Source organism: Triticum dicoccoides, chromosome 6A (assembly GCF_002162155.2).
Source record: "Triticum dicoccoides isolate Atlit2015 ecotype Zavitan chromosome 6A, WEW_v2.0, whole genome shotgun sequence".
Lineage (NCBI taxonomy): Eukaryota > Viridiplantae > Streptophyta > Magnoliopsida > Poales > Poaceae > Triticum > Triticum dicoccoides.
In genome coordinates, this window is record NC_041390.1 from 582,177,441 (window position 1) to 582,196,274 (window position 18,834).

An 18,834-nucleotide genomic window follows, 5' to 3' on the forward strand; every position below is an offset into this window, starting at 1 on the left:
GATGTTTCATGCTTCAGGGTATTTATAAAAATGTCTCCTGTTTTATTGAACAAATGGAAGGGCACAACAACCAAGATCTTTCTTGTGGGTCTTGCATAATTGTAGACTGATTACATGGTTTCATGCTTATGCACATCTTATTATTCCTAAGTTAAAGTAGGATTTGCAGTACTTTATGCTTGAGTTGATGTATGTCATCTGAAGTAGAATGGAGCCTGAACCAAGTTGTATGACTCATTTTCACTAGGTGCACATACTGCTGATCTTCTATATGGAATGTGATACTGGGGTATTAATACTTAGTGTTGCTATCTCAGATATTGCTAAAAAAATCTCCGGTTTTGTAACTTGGTACGCTTTAGTGGTGCAATACTTTTCAACTATTTGCACCTTTTATTTAAAAGCATTGTAACCCGTTGACGCTGAAAAGTGGCACGATCATAAAGAGTAGCTTGAACTATGTCAAGATTAATTCAAAATTATTGTTGAATTCACTATGGGATGGATCTCTTCGAGAAGATCAAAATGGATATGAAGATGGTCTAAAACAGAGCCCGAGTGCAAAAGTTGTGACAAGTTCAAAGATTGGATATAGTATCGACCGTATGGTCTCAGTAGCAGTACCGGGACTAAAGGTATTGGGCTTTAGCACCGACCCTATAGTCCCGGTTCCCGGACCGGGACAAATGGGCCTCATGAACTGGGACAAATGGGCCTTTTTCTACTAGTGCATATTGGTCCTGCCCAATAAATATTTCAGAAATTCATAATAAATCCTAGAGGCTAGCTTGGACCATTCACGCATGTCAATAGGTGGGACTAAAGTTTAGTCCCACATTGCTAGTTGAGAGAGAGTTACACCTCCTCATAAGGTGAGCTCTTTCTCCACTTGTATGAGCATGATAAAAAGAGAGGTTCTCACGCGCTCCTCCTCTGCCGCCTGCCTCGCCTCACCTTGCCTCATCACGACACACTGCGTCACGCCACGGGCTGCGGGAATGCCTAGAGCATGCATGAAGCTGAAGCGTTTTGCTGTTGTAGTTAGTGGAGATTGGTTACGAGGTTTGTTGGGCTTTGGCTGCTACGTCTCCATCTCCCGTCTCTTTGTTTCATTTCCCGTCGCAGCCTATTTGCCTCCTCTTTCTGTGCTTATAAAATAGAGGTCTCTCCTCTCCATAGACACATAGAAACAGAGCATCACTTGCCTCCTACTACCAAGTTCCATAGCACTGCGCTACCAGGTTCTTCCTCATCCCAGCTTACGGCGTGCACCGCTGATAGGGACAGTAGGCCTCCGGAACCATGCGACATTGGGTTATCTACGGGTGAAGGGAAATAAGGTGTTTGGGGAGCGCTCTGTGCGACTACTGACTCTCCACCCCAGATGTCGCTACAGACGTCGAGGACACTTTCCCCAATGATGACTTCTTTTAGCACATCGGCAACCTCTTCGGTAACAAGGGCGACAGCATCGTGAATGGTGCCGCCCCTGCTCCTGTCTAGGACGTGTTTACTTCTCCGCTATTTAATATGTGTTTTCCTGATTTTAGTTCAATTTCCTGTTCTAGTAATTGGACTAGATATGCCTTGTTCAAATTCACTACTACATATGTTATTTTCTCACTCTCTATTAGACTACATGTCTAGTTTAATCTTTACTATTATGGTCATGTTTTATCTACTATTTTTATGGATTAAATCATATGGTAGACTGCTCATATTTCCAACACGCCCCATGTACATGTATGGGTGTAACAAACACATCCTATGTGGTCAGTCTTCCTTCATCAAAATGTTCCATGGCAATCCAATGAGATTGATGCCTCTAATACCTATGTTTATAAGTTTATTCAATTATTGGCATCAGTATACAGCATTGCATTGCATAAGCTGAGAAACTTTGTGGCTCTCATTTTAATATGGAACTGAACTGTCTACAGCAGCACTGAAGATGATGCTGGTTGGTTTCACATTCCAATTGATAAGGTGGACGAAAGCCTCTTTCTAAGCAGTCACTCTGGCACGACTCATGAGTGCAACCCGCTAAATCTCTGCATGAGCGTCGTTGAACTACAATGCAATCCATCACATAATAAAAAAAATTAGTAATACAGTCCATAAAACAAAAATATTTGCTCATAGATTAATTAATTTCAACATTTGGAAACAGCATGTAAAATATAAATAATGTTGCTTACTTGCTTGGCAGGACGGCAACTTTGAGAACATGAACACAATGACCAATAAGGCAACAGCTATGTTGTACATGACCATCCTTGTGTTTCTCTTGATGAGTGCCATGAGGAAAAATATGACTTATGTCCAATCTTTGTTTTTCATTTCCAAGCTCCTTTACAGGTGTTTATATAGACGCACAATAAAATCTTAGATATCAATTGGTTGATTTTATGCATTTATGTACCTCCCCTAATTAGTATCAGCGTATCTTGCTAGTTTTACATAAATACCTAAGATTTTATTTTGCAAAAAAATATATATTTCATCATTATGGCATTTAATGTCGAAGATAACATATTGAGCCAAAATAAAATCTTGAGGTATCGGCACTGCATTTATGTCTCCATTATAAAATAGTACCCGTACCGATCTTGTTGGCTATTTTGTATCATCCACACTTATGTAAGTATATATTACATTTGTTTTACATTATTTTTTGTGTGATATATTGTTTTAGTTTATACATAGGCTTGCACAATCAAATCTTATGCATTGATGAATCTTGCATATACATGATCTGAAAAATAAATATTGCTGGAGTACTCCATACTCATGAATATTAGGTATCAATATTGCGCTTTTTCTGCTAAATTAATGTTGATGTATCTTCATGAATCTTAATAAATATCATGCAATCGTTTGTATATGTTATAATTATTGATATTGTTTTTTGCGGCATTTATTGACCTCTATTATATGGTGGCATGCATAATTATTGATATTGCTTCTTTTCGCTTGATTTGTATTATACATTGTTATAAATTTTGCATTTATACTCTATCAACAATAAATAAATGCTTGGACAAACGTAAGCTTGCACGAGTATGCAACCCGTCAGTAGTATATGGTGGTTCTTAAAACCATCATGTTGGGGAATGGGTAGGCTACACTAGTAGTATGAAATGATTGTCAATTGCATATTTGACCTTTTTCATAGGATAATTGAGTACTTCGGATTCAGAAATATTGGTTCTTAATGTCTTTATTTGTCTTGACAGATTTGGCGGATCAGTGGAAGGTAGTAGGTATATTTTCTTTCTTGGATTCATAATTTTGTTTGCTTGACTGAATCAATCAAATGAAGTTTTAAATTATGGTTTTTTAAACGCGGTCCCCTAGGGCCCAATTCATTAATAAGACCAAGGACAGTTGTCCAGTTAATTAACGAAAAATCAAACAAAAACTGTCACATCATGCCTGCAAAAGCAAGGCATATAGGGCGACCTGGCAACCCACACAAGAACGCACACACGCCGTCGAGGAAAAAAGCGCCGTCGACGTTGCAGCCCAGTGTCATCGTTATCACGCCTCCGCGAGGGCGACTCCGACTCCACCACCGATGTAGCTCTCACCACAAACAAGCGAAGAGGCCTGCGTCGGCCGATGCCAAACAGTGAACTGCACGTGCCGACGACCAAGCACCTCAGACTTTGTCGACGAGCATTGTAGGAGAAAAGCATTGGGCTTGCGCCGAGCTAGCCCCAGAATTGACCACCCATCTCGTGTCATCGTCACCGCAAGGGCGCCTCCTCAGCAACTCTGACTTCAGAAAAACAAAGTGAGGCACGATGAACCCTCGAACACGGTAGAAGAGACCGACTACCAAGACTCATCTGCAAACCAACTCCACCCGAAGCCGCCATCGTTGCCACACAAGAAGCCACGCAGAACTACCACATCGCCGGACGGACACCTGTCGACCGCAATCTCGCGAGCGTCCAGCCCATGGAGCACGCGAACGGGATCCAAAGCCTTCAAGACGACGCCCCAAAGAGGGAAGTGACGATGCTGACGCCGTTGCCCGACCCCGACCGGGCCAGGTTTTCACCTGAAGAACCGGCTCCGAGCAGGGGGTGGACTCCATGGCGATGCCTCCAAAGAGTTGAAATGACGTTCACGAACACTGAAGCCGTCGGCCGACAAAAGCCTGACAAGCTTTTGCCTGGAGCACTGCCCAACACCACATCCTTATGCAAAGCACCTCCGCTGGCCCACATGCCCCAGGCATCGTGGCAGCGCCACCACCACGCCGAAGCTATCCACCTCATCGCCGGCACGCCGGCACGCCGACGAGCCAGAACTGGCGCCCATCCACAAGCACTGCATGAAGGAGGCAGCGCCCCCCGCATCGTTGATCCGCAACGAGGCCACACAGGAAGGAGGGACCGCCACCCCACTCCATGTCGCTGGATTGAGGTGTCACATCCAAATGAGACTGATTTTTTAGATCCCGGGTGCCTAGGCACCCTCTTATCTGTGCCGTTGGCCGCGAATCCGGTGCGTCGAGATTTGTGTCACGTACTGTAGCGACAGCATGGTTAACAGTGCTAGAGACTCGTTTGAATCTTGACATGTAAGGTTCCTGGGCCTAGCCTAGCAATGTTTTGAGGTAGGCTGGTTCCACCCAGCTGGACCAGAGAGATAGATTTTACAAATGACATGTCGGGGTGATGTAGCAGAGAGAGAAAAAATATGTGCCGGTCCGACGATTCAGTCGAACGTCAGGTTGTGCCTCTTCCCATCTCTCCGTTGCCCAGCACGCCATTCCCCATTTCCATGCCTCCCCTTCCATCTTGTTGATGCTCAATCCCTCAGGCGCGACGATGACGATGAAGACATCGCCTCCCCTTCTAGGTGCAGGGCGACTCCGGGTTGAATATTCACCATACTCCACTCGCTGCTCAAGGAGGAAGAAGTAAGACTGGAAGAAGAATGAGGAGCAAGGAGGAAGCAGTAAGGCTGGAGGAAGAAGGAGGAGCAAGGATAAACCAGTGGCTGGAGGAAGGAGGAGCAAGGAACAAGAAGGACGACAGAGGAAGAAGAAAGAATGATTGAGGGTTGAGGCAGAAAAGGAGAGATGGAGTAATAGATAATTATGGCTCTGAGCAAGAATAAAGAATTGTGACCTGCATGCACCGCCCTGCAAGCTGTCATTTCAACATTCATATCCAAGCCTACCTAGCCTGCTATGCATGCAGCAGCCCATAACCAACCCTGTCCATCACTAGTATCGAAAAGGTGCTTAATTAAACGCCGCATCGCTAATGGCTTGCTATCGCTGCGTCCCTGCGCAAATCTTGAAACGTCTTGACGCACCAGATAAGAGGGTGCCGGGGCTCCCGGGTGCCATCACACCTTTTCCTATCCAAATCCCGCTGCATCCCCGGCATCGGCCGCCGGTGCCACGTGGCCGGGCCGGAGAGACACCGCACAGGCCGCCAGGATGAGGTCACCGGGAGGCCGCCAACAGACTCGTGCAGCGCTGGTAGAAGGGCCGAGCCTCCCACAGCCAAGGCCGCCCGCCGCAGCTGCCCAAGTGCACATCACCTCCGAGCTAGAAGCGCCAGATCCATGGCACTTGGGCACCACTGCGCCTGCACACCAACCACCCGCGCCAACCGAGCATCGGCGCCCCACCACAGCCTTCCACCGCCGGAGTGAGAGCCCGGGGACTGCCTTCCCGGCGCCAATCTCGCGTCACAAACCACGTCGTCTAGGGTCAACCGCCGCGCGCTATGGGTCGAGGGAGTCCCGCTGCCGTCGGCTGCCGCAAAGGCTTTGCCTGGTGGCGTCACCCGACGGCGGCGAGGGGGGCGGGGGATGAGCGGGGGGTTGCGGCGGCGTCGTGGTAGGTTTCGCCCGAGCCGCCCCCTGGAGAGCGACTGTCGTTAAATTCTCATTTCTGAATAGTACGCTATCTGACGGTGCATTGCCTGCAACTTTGGAACCTGATGTTACCCAAAATACTAAACAAAAGTTTAAATTGCCATTTCCTGATACACATGGTGAGGTTTATTTACACATTCCCCTGTCAAAAGGCTAGCACCTTCTGCTCTTGCATAGAATTAAACTCTGCAAGCGATGGAACTATTAATTATTGAGGATTTAGTGTGGCAGAGGGGGGGGGGGGCCTAAACATTAATTAGCAATCATGCATTTGATCGAGCCAAGTGTGCATGATAGTAAGACAGAATGCCAAGCAATTGGAAGATTACGTGATCAAAATTAGAGCCTACCTGACGAAACATGTGACCTTTTGTACATACAGAAGGCAAACAATATGCATTGCAATAGGAACAATAGGGTGCCATCTTCCTATTTATGACAATGTATGTGCATCGCCTATATTATGAAGTTGTATACAGAAGAACAAATGTTGTCTTTTACCGGTCCCACGGTCTATAAAGATGGTTTGCCCCATAAATTAGCTTGAAATTTTGGAAGAAAAGAATGATACTTAGACTTCTGGATGGTTCCAACCTAACACTAATAGAATAGCTTTATGGCAGAGTGTCCCTGTTACATCTATGTTCTCTAACTAAAAATAAAAAACAATCAGGGAGTATGACATTAATGGTGAGTAAGAAAATTGATTTACGTGTTAATGAAACTTGGACAAGGGAGGCCTGCTAGACTATAATATTCTAAAAATAACTTGCTAATGTTAGTTATAAGTTGTATCATGTGTAAGTTGCAATGCATATTGTGATATATGGGTGCTCTTTTTTATGTTATAGGGCTCCGGGTTACTCTAGATGGTTTATTCCCTTTTTATTCTGTTTATGCATAATTAAGAACAGACTGATGGACCAATGATGATAGTGAAAAATGTCATTTTAATTTTGAAGTCATGGCGCTCATTGTTATTGTGAGAAGAGATGTTAACTTCGCACAGTTACACTAAAAAGGTCAAATTTAAAAAGAGAAGAAGAAGATTATCGATATATCATATATGCACTGAAAAACCGGAATGATTCATACCATCCAACAGTCAATACTAGGCTTTGTATTATCAATGATGTTAGTACTTGGATGCGCTTCACTGACCAGTCTGTAATAAGGTGCCAATAAAAAATTAGTTTTTTTTCATTTTCCACAATATATTTCCATTTTAATCCTCATATTTTATCTTTGTTGTGAACTCATGATTATCTATGATGGTAGTCTGCAATGTAATATTTCCATCGGTCTTACACTTTAGACCTTCTGAATTGTACTATCGTAAATCTAAAGTTTCTTTTCCAAGGTTTAGTTGGTTCATCATGCTTATGCATTCGTAAGCTCACTCACTCGCTGCTCTCCAATTCTTGCATTTTTTGAAGCATCAGGTTTAGCAGGAGAAAATATATTATGTATTCGATGAGTGAGCACAAGCACAACTACTATATCTCTAACGTGTTTTTTGTTTCAATTTTGTGTTCTGGGGATGATCGGAATTGAAAATTTAGCATGCACATCCTCAACGCCCTTGTGCAGTGAAGACGCCAAGAGGGACCATAAAGCATAACCTCTAGAAGTTCTAGAAGCACCTCAAAATTTGATATTGCTAATACAATTAAAACATAAGTATAACTAGTGTCGCCATCCTTGCATCTCTGATTGCCTACATTCAGGAGGCCTTCACCTCTTCTAAGGATGATGGTGCCCCCACATGTACGTGTTTGTTGATTTTAGTTATGATCTGCATGATTCTCATATATCCAGGCTTTCATTTCCTTGTTGAAGCAATGAAATGACTATATGGAATACGACCGATATGCAAAAGTTGCTTACAACTTCTAGATCAGCCTTTTAGCTCTAATCATGCTCTACAATAAGATAGGTCAAATATATAAGCTTCTTTTGTTGTTACCGTAACCCACGTTTATTAAACACATCTTCTTGAGCTAACTCATATTGTATCATCTTGCAGGACCTCTTATATTGAATTGCCTTAATGTTTTGTGTCCGCACTCCCATAGCACTATGGATGGACTATGATGTGGAGGCCTCCTCTGATATCTTAAATTCAATTGAATGCCACCATTCAAAGTTATAGCAACACCATTGTAGTAAACATTTCAGAATTTTTCCCGTTATGCTTATAACCGGCTATAATAATTGATCTTTTATGTTTCATGCTTCAGGGTATTTATACAAATGTCTCCCATTTTATTGAATAAATGGAAGGGCACAACAACCAAGATCTTTCTTGTGGGTCTTGCATAATTGTAAAGTGATTACATGGTTTCATGCTTATGCACATCTTATTATTCCTTAGTTAACGTAGGATTTGCAGTACTTTATGCTAGAGTTGATGTATGTCATCTGAACTAGAATGGAGCCTGAACCAAGTCGTATGACTCATTCTTACCAGGTGCACATACTACTACTCTTCTATATGGAATGTGATATTGGGCTATTAATACTTAGTGTTGCTATCACAAGAATGTATTGAAACCCAATTAAGATTGCTTCAAATGGAAAAGGTTTCAATATGAAAGGTGTGTGTCTCGTCGAAACAGATGATTTTGATATAAAAATTGTCTCAATCCGACATCGTATGCAAAAGTTAGAGCCATTTGAATATGGCTCTATCACGAGGCAAAACTGGCTTGCCCCATGAGACATGGTATATGATGGGTAGCGCAAGTGACAGTCCGTTTTGCGTGAGCGATACGGCCCTGAAGGTGGCCTTGGATCATAAAACGTTCAACATGAAAGTTGTTCGCCTCATCAAAATGAGTAAATATGCTTTTGGGCGCATTTTCATCAGAGGTCGTTTACATCCACAAAAAAGACCGTCAAGGTGCAACCAGTTTAAACCGAGCAGTTTTGGAAAGTTCGGACAAAACCAATCCGAATTTGACTAGGGTTTTGGGCATGAATCCAAGCCTTTTCCTTGCACGGGAAGTCCAGCCGCCTCTTAGATAGCTAAGGGGCGATGGCTGATTCAACAACACACAATCGAACAAATACATCTATTATTTTTTTTGTTCATCTATCTCCTATCCTTGTTCTTCTTCTTCCTCGTTCTTCGTTCGTTCTTCTTGTTGCAGGGCGGCGAACCCCGAGGCCCTAGGGGTGGTCAGGACGATCTAGGGCAGCTCATAGCCGCCGCGCGCCCTGACGGGGTCCCTCCCGGGCATGTGGGGTTTCGGGTCCTCAAAAGCAACCACCGGATTGCTTGCGTACCGCGCTTCCGGACGGGTCTCCTTCGACGTGAGGTGTGGTGCATCACCCTCGACATTGGAGGGACACAGTGACGTGTTCGGTGCGAACACACTTTTTGGTGACTCTGTTGGGGATGAAGCTTTGAAAGGTCTCCGGTCTGTTCTTGCTATGAAGGGATCATCATCTAGGGTTTGCAATCTACAAAGGTAATATGAATACCCAATTCCCTACTGTAGATGCAGATAATTCATATGGTGTTACTAGCTAGATTGTTCAATGAGTATACTCTATCGGCTAACCCTAGTTTTTTCAATCATGCATCTAATTACGTGCAAAGGCCGATTTAATTAGGTGATTGTTTTCTTCAGGCAAATTTATGGGTGGATTATGTGATTTTAGGTGGATTTAGTTAGGTGATTGTGATCTTAAGGAGATAGTCAAAGATGTTTGGTGGATTATGATAAGTCAAAGATGTTTGGTGGATTATGATATTTTAGGTCTAGTATATGCATGGCTACTATTATATTGGTGGATAAACATATCTTCAATTAATTTTGGAATAATTTGGATTTAGTTAAGTGATTGTGATGTTAAAGCAAATTTAAATATCAATTATGAGTTTTGGGTGGATTATGAGATTTTATGCGTCTACTATGTATTGGTGAATAAGTATATCTTTAATTAATGGAACAATTTGGATTTAGTTGGGTAATTTTGATCTTGAAGCAAATATTATGATGTATTATGAGTTTTGTGAAGATTCACTTAGATGATTATGGTCTTGAGGAGATAGTAAAAAATGTCCAATGAATTATGATATTTAGATCTAGCACCTGAGTATAATGATTGTTATATTGGTGGATAACCTAGTTTTCAATTGTTGGAACACTTGTGATTTAGTTAGATGATGGTGACTGGAAGCAAATTTGTTTGTGGATTATGATATTATTGGTGGGTTGAGTTAGGTGATTGATGTTGAGGAGATACTCGAATATGTTCAGTGGATTATGAGATTTTAGGTCTACTATGAGCATGGGTACTATTATATTGATGGATAAACAGGTATTCAATTAATCTTGCGATAATTTGGATTTAGTTAGGTGATTATGATCTTGAACAAAAATTCACGATCTATAATAAGACTCTAGGTGGATTTAGTTAGGTGATTGTGATCTTGAGGAGATAGTAAAACATGTTCATTGCATTATGAGATTTTAGGTCTAATATGAGCGTGGCTATTACTATATTGACGGATAAACAGATCTTCAATCAATCTTGCAACAATATGGATTTAGTTAGGTGATTAAGATCTTGAACCAAAATTCATGGTGGATTATAAAATTTTAGGTGGATTTAGTTAGGTGTTTGTGATCTTGAGGAAATAGTCAAAAAAATTGGTGGATTATGAGATTTTAGTTCTAGTATGAGGAGGGCTACTGTTATATTGGTGGACAAATATATCTTCAATCAATCTTGCGATCATTTGGATTTAGTTAGGTGAATATGATATTGTACCAAAATTCATGGTGGACTATGAAATTTTAGATGGATTTAGTTAGGTGATTGTGATCTTGAGGGGATAGTAAAAAATGTTCGGTTGAGTATGAGATTTTAGGTCTGGTATGAGCATGGCTATCATTATATTGGTGGATAAATATATCTTCAATTAATTTTGAAACAATTTGGATTTAGTTAGGTTATTTGTGATCTTAAAGCAAATTTAACGATGAACGATGAGTTTTTATTTGATTTAGTTAGGTGATTGTGATCTTGAGGAGATTATCAAAGATGTTAGATGGATTATGAGATTTTAGGTCCAGTAAGTGAGCATTATGATTACTCTAATGATGGAAAATTAGATGTTTAGAGATCGGCGGGTGGACAGCAGGAAACAACCGGACTTGTGGAAGATGTCTTCCAAGAGACACCGGCGACGATGTACATAGCACCCGAAGGCCATCCCCACAATAACCACCATCGCCCAACACCATGCCACCCCAAGCCTCATGAGATCGGCAAGGCAACCAACACTACAAGCACTCAGGCAGAAATTCCAAGGAAGGGACGATGTCGCGCCGCCGCTCCCAGGTCCAGCGAAGTGGACCTAGGGGACGGTCAAGGCCTCCAGGGAGGAGACGGCGCCCACAAATGTCTCCATTGTTCGCAGCCACTGCTGCAGCTATAGCCATGCAAGGATTTTCTTGGAGCATCTTGCCACCAACCATGCCGCCGCAAAGCAGATCACGTCTTCAATCAGAAAGCACATGTCCAGGCCAAGCTTTGTTCTAAGTCAAAGGATGTCTTCGATCAGAAAGCCAGTAACAAGTATTGGATTGATGTGCAACTAAGATGGGGAGAGTACGATTCACACGACATAGAACGTTACATAAGAACAAAATTTATGGACTACACGATGGATAATATGTCCATCTACCCTTCTCCGACTGGTATGATTATGAGTATCCATTGACTACCAATTTATTGCCTTGTTTGAGTCTTCTGTGCTTAATGTTTATTAGTATTTCTTTCAGTGGTGATGATTGGACTGATCTACCTTCTAATTTGCACTCTACTTTTGGTAACTGCTTCGTCAGGTGAAAGCCCCTCCTCTAGCAAGCAATGAACAAGATCATGAAGGTAATAACCATGCCAGCTGTAACAAATCTAGCTCTATGCCAATATATCTGTTTTAGTAAACAATGTCTTATTTAATAAATGACATGCTTCTTTGTTTTCTCTTTTGATAGTCAAATCCTGCTATGTATGTGCTGAGGGAGAGAATAAGAAAAAGTCTATCTTAACCCACCGAGCCATATCTGTCTTAACAAAATTTTCCCTTTATTTTTCGTTTAGCTCTAGTTTTCTTGCAATTATGGCATAACTGTGCAGCATCACAACTTTGAAGACTTGAATGAAAATGGATTTTAATCTGCAGGTCACCCACATAAGTGTGTATGGGAAGGAGAAAAGCGTCTAGGGCAACTGACCAAGTGGAAAATAGCGGAGGAGGTTGCTGCACTAGTTTGATCACTTCCATTTGAAGAGCAACCAAAGCAAATTATTGTGACAAGGAAGTGTATGTTAGAAGTCCATCTGCCGTTCCAAGCTTGCTAGAAGATTGACCAGTTTGGTCTCAAAGCTACGGAACCGCAGATGGTTCTTTGTAACATATACGATGACATGTTGAAAAGTATCTCATCCTACATTGCACTCTCTCATCTTGTGCTTATACTAAGAGCATTGATGACCCACAAGTATGGGGGATCTATCGTAGTCCTTTAGATAAGTAAGAGTGTTGAACCCAACGAGGAGCAGAAGGAAATGATAAGCGGTTTTCAGCAAGGTATTCTCTGCAAGCACTGAAATTATAGGTAACAGATAGTTTTGTGATAAGGTAATTGGTAACGAGCAACAAGTAAATAAAGTAAATAAGGTGCAGCAAGGTGTCCCAATCCTTTTTGTAGAAAAGGACAAGCCTGGACAAACTCTTATATAGAGAAAAGCACTCCCGAGGACACATGAGAATTATCGTCAAGCTAGGTTTCATCGCAATCATATGATTCGTGTTCGGTACTTTGATAATCTGGTATGTGGGTGGACCGGTGCTTGGGTGCTGTCCTTACTTGGACAAGCCTCCCACTTATGATTAACCTCTATTGCAAGCATCCGCAACTACAACAAAAGTATTAAGGTAAACCTAACCATAGCATGAAACATATGGATCCAAATCAGCCCCTTACGAAGCAACGCATAAACTAGGGTTTAAGCTTCTGTCACTCTAGCAACCCATCATCTACTTATTACTTCCCAATGCCTTCCTCTAGGCCCAAATAATGGTGAAGTGTCATGTAGTCGACGTTCACATAACACCACTAGAGGAGAGGCAACATACATCTCATCAAAATATCGAACGAATACCAAATTCACATGACTACTAATAGAAAGACTTCTCCCATGTCCTCGGGAACAAACGTAACTGCTCACAAAGCATATTCATGTTCATAATCAGAGGGGTATTAATGTGCATATAGGATCTGAACATATGATCTTCCACCAAGTAAACCAACTAGCATCAACTACAAGGAGTAATCAACACTACTAGCAACCCACAGGTACCAATCCCAGACTTAGAGACAAGAATTGGATACAAGAGATGAACTAGGGTTTGAGAGGAGATGGTGTTGGTGAAGATGTTGATGGAGATTGACCCCCTCCCGATGAGAGGATCGTTGGTGATGACAATGGCGATGATTTCCCCCTCCCGGAGGGAAGTTTCCCCGGCAGAACAGCTCCGCCGGAGCCCTAGATTGGTTCCATCAAGGTTCTGCCTTGTGGCGGCGGAGTCTCATCCTGAAAGCTTGCTTATGATTTTTTTTTATCAACGAAAGACTCCATATAGCAGAAGATGGGCATCGGAGGCCCACCAGGGAGCCCATGAGGCAGGGGCGCGCCCCCCATCCTTGTGGCTGGTGAGTGCCCCCCTCTGGTACTTCTTGCGCTCAGTATTTTTTATATATTCTGAAAATAACTCCCGTGAAGTTTCAGGGCTTTTGGAGCTGTGCAGAATAGGTCTTTAATATTTGCTCCTCTTCCAGCCCAGAATCCCAACAGCCGGCATTCTCCCCCTTTATGTAAACCTTGTAAAATAAGAGGGAATAGGCATAAGTATTGTGACATAATGTGTAATAACAGCCCATAATGCAATAAATGTCGATATAAAAGCATGATGCAAAATGGACGTATCAAGCATTACATGTCAATAATGAGAAGGCCAATATGTTGCTGAAGCCCGACAAGGCAATGGTTACGGAACCGCATCATATCTGGACATCAATCTTTGACTAATGAGTAGTGTTTGAAGGTGGAATGTGCGCTCAGGGATCTCATTCTTTCAGATTATGCAAAGAAAAACAATGATAATACTTCTGCTCCACCGTCACAGCACAGGCAAAAAATAGCCGAGATTGAGAAACATGTAAAACTTTTTATAACAATCTTTCTGTCTAGTTTCTATGCATAGTAATCGCTTTAGTTTTCCTCATTCTTGGATTTACTTGAATTTGCAGTCCTGACAGCTAGGCACCAGTTAATTTGATGAAAGAAAACGAGAGTATAAACTCATGGCATTGTATCTATTGTAAAATTTCACATCCAACCCACAAAGTTAGTCTTGCGCCAGTGACTGATTCAATGTAGTGATGCATGGTTGCGGCTCCTGAGAAATACGGACAGACCATTAGTTTATTGCAAGTATTTCTTTAGTTCAGTTTATTACCAGATGTAGTTATTTGAAAAAATGCAATATTCTTGAGTCGTTCACAATTTGCATTCATGGGTGCAGTTTATTTCATGGCAAAGAAGATTGCTTATATGAACTTATATCAGAGAATTGCACCTACGTAGAATCTATGGACACGTGATGCATGTTTCCTGTATGGGCAGGATAATCACCAAGTGGAGATGAGATGCATATCCATTCCGCCACAGCATTGTGACTTCGCCGGCGAATCTCCCAGATCATGAGTTCCCTACTGACTTGGAGCCGTTGGGACCCAGACGAATGAAGCTCCTCAGCTATCACCTCAGGTTTGTCTCCTACCATTTGTATCTTCAAATCCAATCTTGTGATTCTTACCGAGAATCAAAATTAAATAGCTGAATTTTAGTGTACAATTATGTAATGCCTGATCAAGAAGATTTATGTCTTTCCATGAGCGGCTAACTGTCTCTCCTGGGCCATTTGAATTCTGAATGTGAATATTAAAATGCATGTTATACATAATTCAATCTTTCCAACTCACGCTACATTGTACATACAAATTTATGGCCGTTGGTTCTTTTGTTTCTTGTGCATTTTACAGGTGATTTTTTTTGCTTGGTATAGTTCCAGTGATGAACCCGCAAAAGAAGTTTCAATGCTGAATTGTTGGTTCTGTTGTTTTTGGCACATTCTGGTAGTATAGTCCTTTTTGCCTGTGAGCCAGTATCGCCACTAAAATGTATTTTGTAGTTTCTGTCTTGCACATTCTATTACGGAGTGCTTTTTTGGGGGTATGATCCAGAGTCTCATATATTGAACTGTCACACTTACGTCCCTCGCGTCGCTCTCACGGGCGGCAGCAGGGGAACCCTAGCCTCCACCCCGCGCCCGCCTCCTACACCATCCCCTCCCCTCGCCGCCGCCAGAAGGCACTGCCGGGTGAAGCCCGATGCGCGTCAGCGGCGGAGGGGCCCTTTTGCTCCTCCCGATGTGCGTCTGTAGCGCGAGATGCGGCGGTGCGGCGGAGTCTTGGTGCTGATGCGGCGAGGGCGCGTCGTGCGGTGATAACCCACAAGTATAGGGGATCGCATCAGTTTTCAAGGGTAGAGTATTCAACCCAAATTTATAGATTCGACACGAGCAAAAGAATATTTGAAGGTATTAGCAGCTGAGTTGTCAATTCAACCACACCTGGGGATTAATTATCTGCAACAAAATGATTAGTAGCAAAGTAGGTTGATAGTTTTGATAGTAGTAGCAGCAGCAACGGTAACAGAAACAGTGATAGGAGTGATTTGTAGCAAGTGTAACAGTGATGATAGCAGTAGTAACTTAGTAGAAACAATAAGGATAAATTCGTAGGCATTGGATCGGTGACTTGTTGGATGATATTCATCATGAGACAGTTATAACCTAGGGCGATACGGCACTAGCTCCAGTTCATCGATATAATGTAGGCATGCATTCCGTAAATAGTCATACGTGCGCCCCCCTCTCCAGTTCATCGACCAGGTGGAGAGAGGACCCACCCAGGTGCCCCTCTCCGGTGGGTCTTGGCTCCATAAATTCTTATTTTTTGTATAAAAATCCTCAAAAAGTTTCGTTCCATTCTGAGAACTTTTATTTCTGCACAAAAACAACACCATGATAGTTCTGTTGAAAACAACGTTAGTCCGGGGTTAGTTTCATTCAAATCATGCAAATTAAATTCCAAAACAAGAGGAAAGAATGAGAAAAGGTAGATACGTTGGAGACGTATCAACTCCCCCAAGACTAAACCTTTGCTTGTCCTCAAGCAATTCAGTTGATAAACTGAAAGTGAGAAAGAAAAACTTTTACGAACTCTTTTGCTCTTGTTTGCATAACTAAGCTTGAATAGCACCCAGGTTTTTAGCCAGCATTATGACTAACCATGTCGACAATAACTCTTAAAGATTATAATGATTCATATCGATGACATAATCAGCTAGCGAGCAATAATAAGATATTTCAAACAGCAACACATTGTCAAATCAATCATGATATAATATGACAACAATGGTATCTCACTAGCCCTTTCTGAGACCGCAAATCATAAATGCAGAGCACTTCCGCAAATCATGATATAAACATTGTAATTCATGGTAGAAAAGATCCAGTCATGATGCACCCAACATTAGCTATACACAATGCATAAATCATGAACGTTGTGCTCTACTCAGTTTCTAGAGCTTGTTTGTTAGAAGGTGATGACACAACATAAAAGTAAATAGATAGTACCTTCGCAGAGGGAAGCACTGATTTGCAGAGGTGCCAGAGCTCAATTTTTAAAACAAAGATAAATGATATTTTGAGACATGCACCCTTCTTATTCACTTGACGACCATCAATTATCAACATCTTCCATGCTAAGCATGCTAGTGGCAGTCCCCAAGTGGAAAGTAAAGGTTTTGACTCCATTGGGAGTTTTTGTTTGATTATGTAAGAGATGAACTCTTTTTTTGTATTTTGCAGTTTCGGACTGGGCATCCCTATTACCGCCCATTTCCTCGTGCGATGGCGAGTGAATAAACACTTGACTTGAGGATAAAATGCTTAGCACGGAAGATATCAACCACCTCATGTCGTTCCATGAACGATCCAGGCACACAAAATGTATATTTTTTAGATGTTTTTAGAGGTGGCACATGCAAATTTACTTAGGACAGCAGGGTAATACCATATATAGGTAGGTATGGTGGACTCATCTGGAATAACTTTGGTTTCAAGGTTTTTGATGTACAAGCAGAATCCCCACTTAGTATAGGCGAAGGCTAGCAATTTTAAGATTGGGAAGCAGCCAGCTAGAGAGCAACAACGATCATGACCAGGCATTATGCATAAGTAACATTGGACACTAGCATGAGTAGGATATGAACACCATGAACATAAACATTATAGAGGCTATGTTGGTTTTGATTCAACTACATGCATGAACATGTACCAAGTCAAGCCACTCGAACATTCAGAGGAGGATACCATATCATCATACTACATCACAATCATTTTAACGCTATGTTGATATCCAAGATAAATCATTATTAACTCTCAGCTACTTATGCATGGCATGAGAAACTCTAATCTCTAATTGTCATTGCAAACATGTTTAATCATAACGAGTTGAATCATGGGTGCTAGGTTAAACATATTTACATAGACAAGACAAGTCGAGTTCATACCAGTTTATCTTTGCCATGGCCAGCTCATCGAATATCGTCATTATTTCCTTTCACTTGCACGACCTAATGATATGAAAATAATAATAGTGCAAGAGTGCAATGGACTAAGCTGGAATCTGCAAACATTTTATTCAACAAGAGAAGACAAGGTAAAATGGGCTCTTATTAGTTCAACAATTATTCATATGATAGACACTCAACATTTTCATCGTGGTCTTCTCCTCGGTATAACTCGAATAAAAGAAAAGAAATTCAGAGAAACACACCGAAATATTTTTGGAGTTTTTGGTTTTTCTTTAGCAAGCAAACAAAAACGAGAAAAACAATTTACACGGGAAAGTTCCCAACTGTTGGGGAACGTAGTAATTTCAAAAAAATTCCTACGCACACGCAAGATCATGGTGATGCATAGCAACGAGAGGGGAGAGTGTTGTCTACGTACCCTTGTAGACCATAAGCGGAAGCATTATTACAACGCGGTTGATGTAGTCGTACGTCTTCACGATCGACCGATCCTAGTACCGAAAGTATGGCACCTCCACGATCTGCACATGTTCGGCTCGGTGACGTCCCACGAACTCACGATCCAGCAGAGTGTCGAGGGAGAGCTTCGTCAGCACGACGGCGTGATGACGGTGATGATGAAGCTACCGGCGCAGGGCTTCGCCTAAGCACTGCAACGATATTACCGAGGTGGATTATGGTGGAGGGGGGCACCACACACGGCTAAGAGATCAACAATCAACTTGTGTGTCTATGGGGTGCCCCCTCCCCCGTATATAAAGGAGTGGAGGAGGGGGAAAGGGCCAGCCTCCTAAGCGCGCCCAAGGGGGGAGTCCTACTCCCGGTGGGAGTAGGATTCCCCGTTCCCTAGTTGGAGTAGGAGAGGGAAGGAACGGGGAGAGGGAGAGAAGGAAAGGGGGGCGGCCCCCCTCCCAATTCAGATTGGGCTTGGGGGGCACCTTGGCCGCCTCCTCCTCCTTTCCACTATGGCCCATTAAGGCCCATTGACTCCCCGGGGGGGTCCGGTAACCCCCGGTACTCTGGTATATGCCCGAACTCTCTCGAAACCTTTCCGATGTCCAAACACAGTCATCCAATATATCGATCTTTATGTCTCGACCATTTCGAGACTCCTCGTCATGTTCGTTATCACATCCGGGAGTCCGGACTACCTTCGGTACATCAAAACACATAAACACATAA

The 18,834-nt window shown here is 42.4% G+C and overlaps 1 long non-coding RNA gene and 1 pseudogene across 1 annotated transcript; one reads left to right on the plus strand and one right to left on the minus strand.

The window, feature by feature from the left end:
• Positions 1–1,752: 1,752 nt before the first annotated feature.
• On the minus strand, positions 1,753–2,331 carry LOC119314327. The gene is made up of 2 exons (XR_005152265.1): positions 2,199–2,331; positions 1,753–2,070 (listed from the first exon to the last, which is right to left on the minus strand). It is a non-coding gene; the product is annotated as an uncharacterized LOC119314327 (long non-coding RNA).
• An 8,907-nt stretch (positions 2,332–11,238) lies between these two features.
• LOC119316020 lies at positions 11,239–14,250 on the plus strand (annotated as a pseudogene).
• The last annotated feature ends 4,584 nt before the right edge of the window (positions 14,251–18,834 follow it).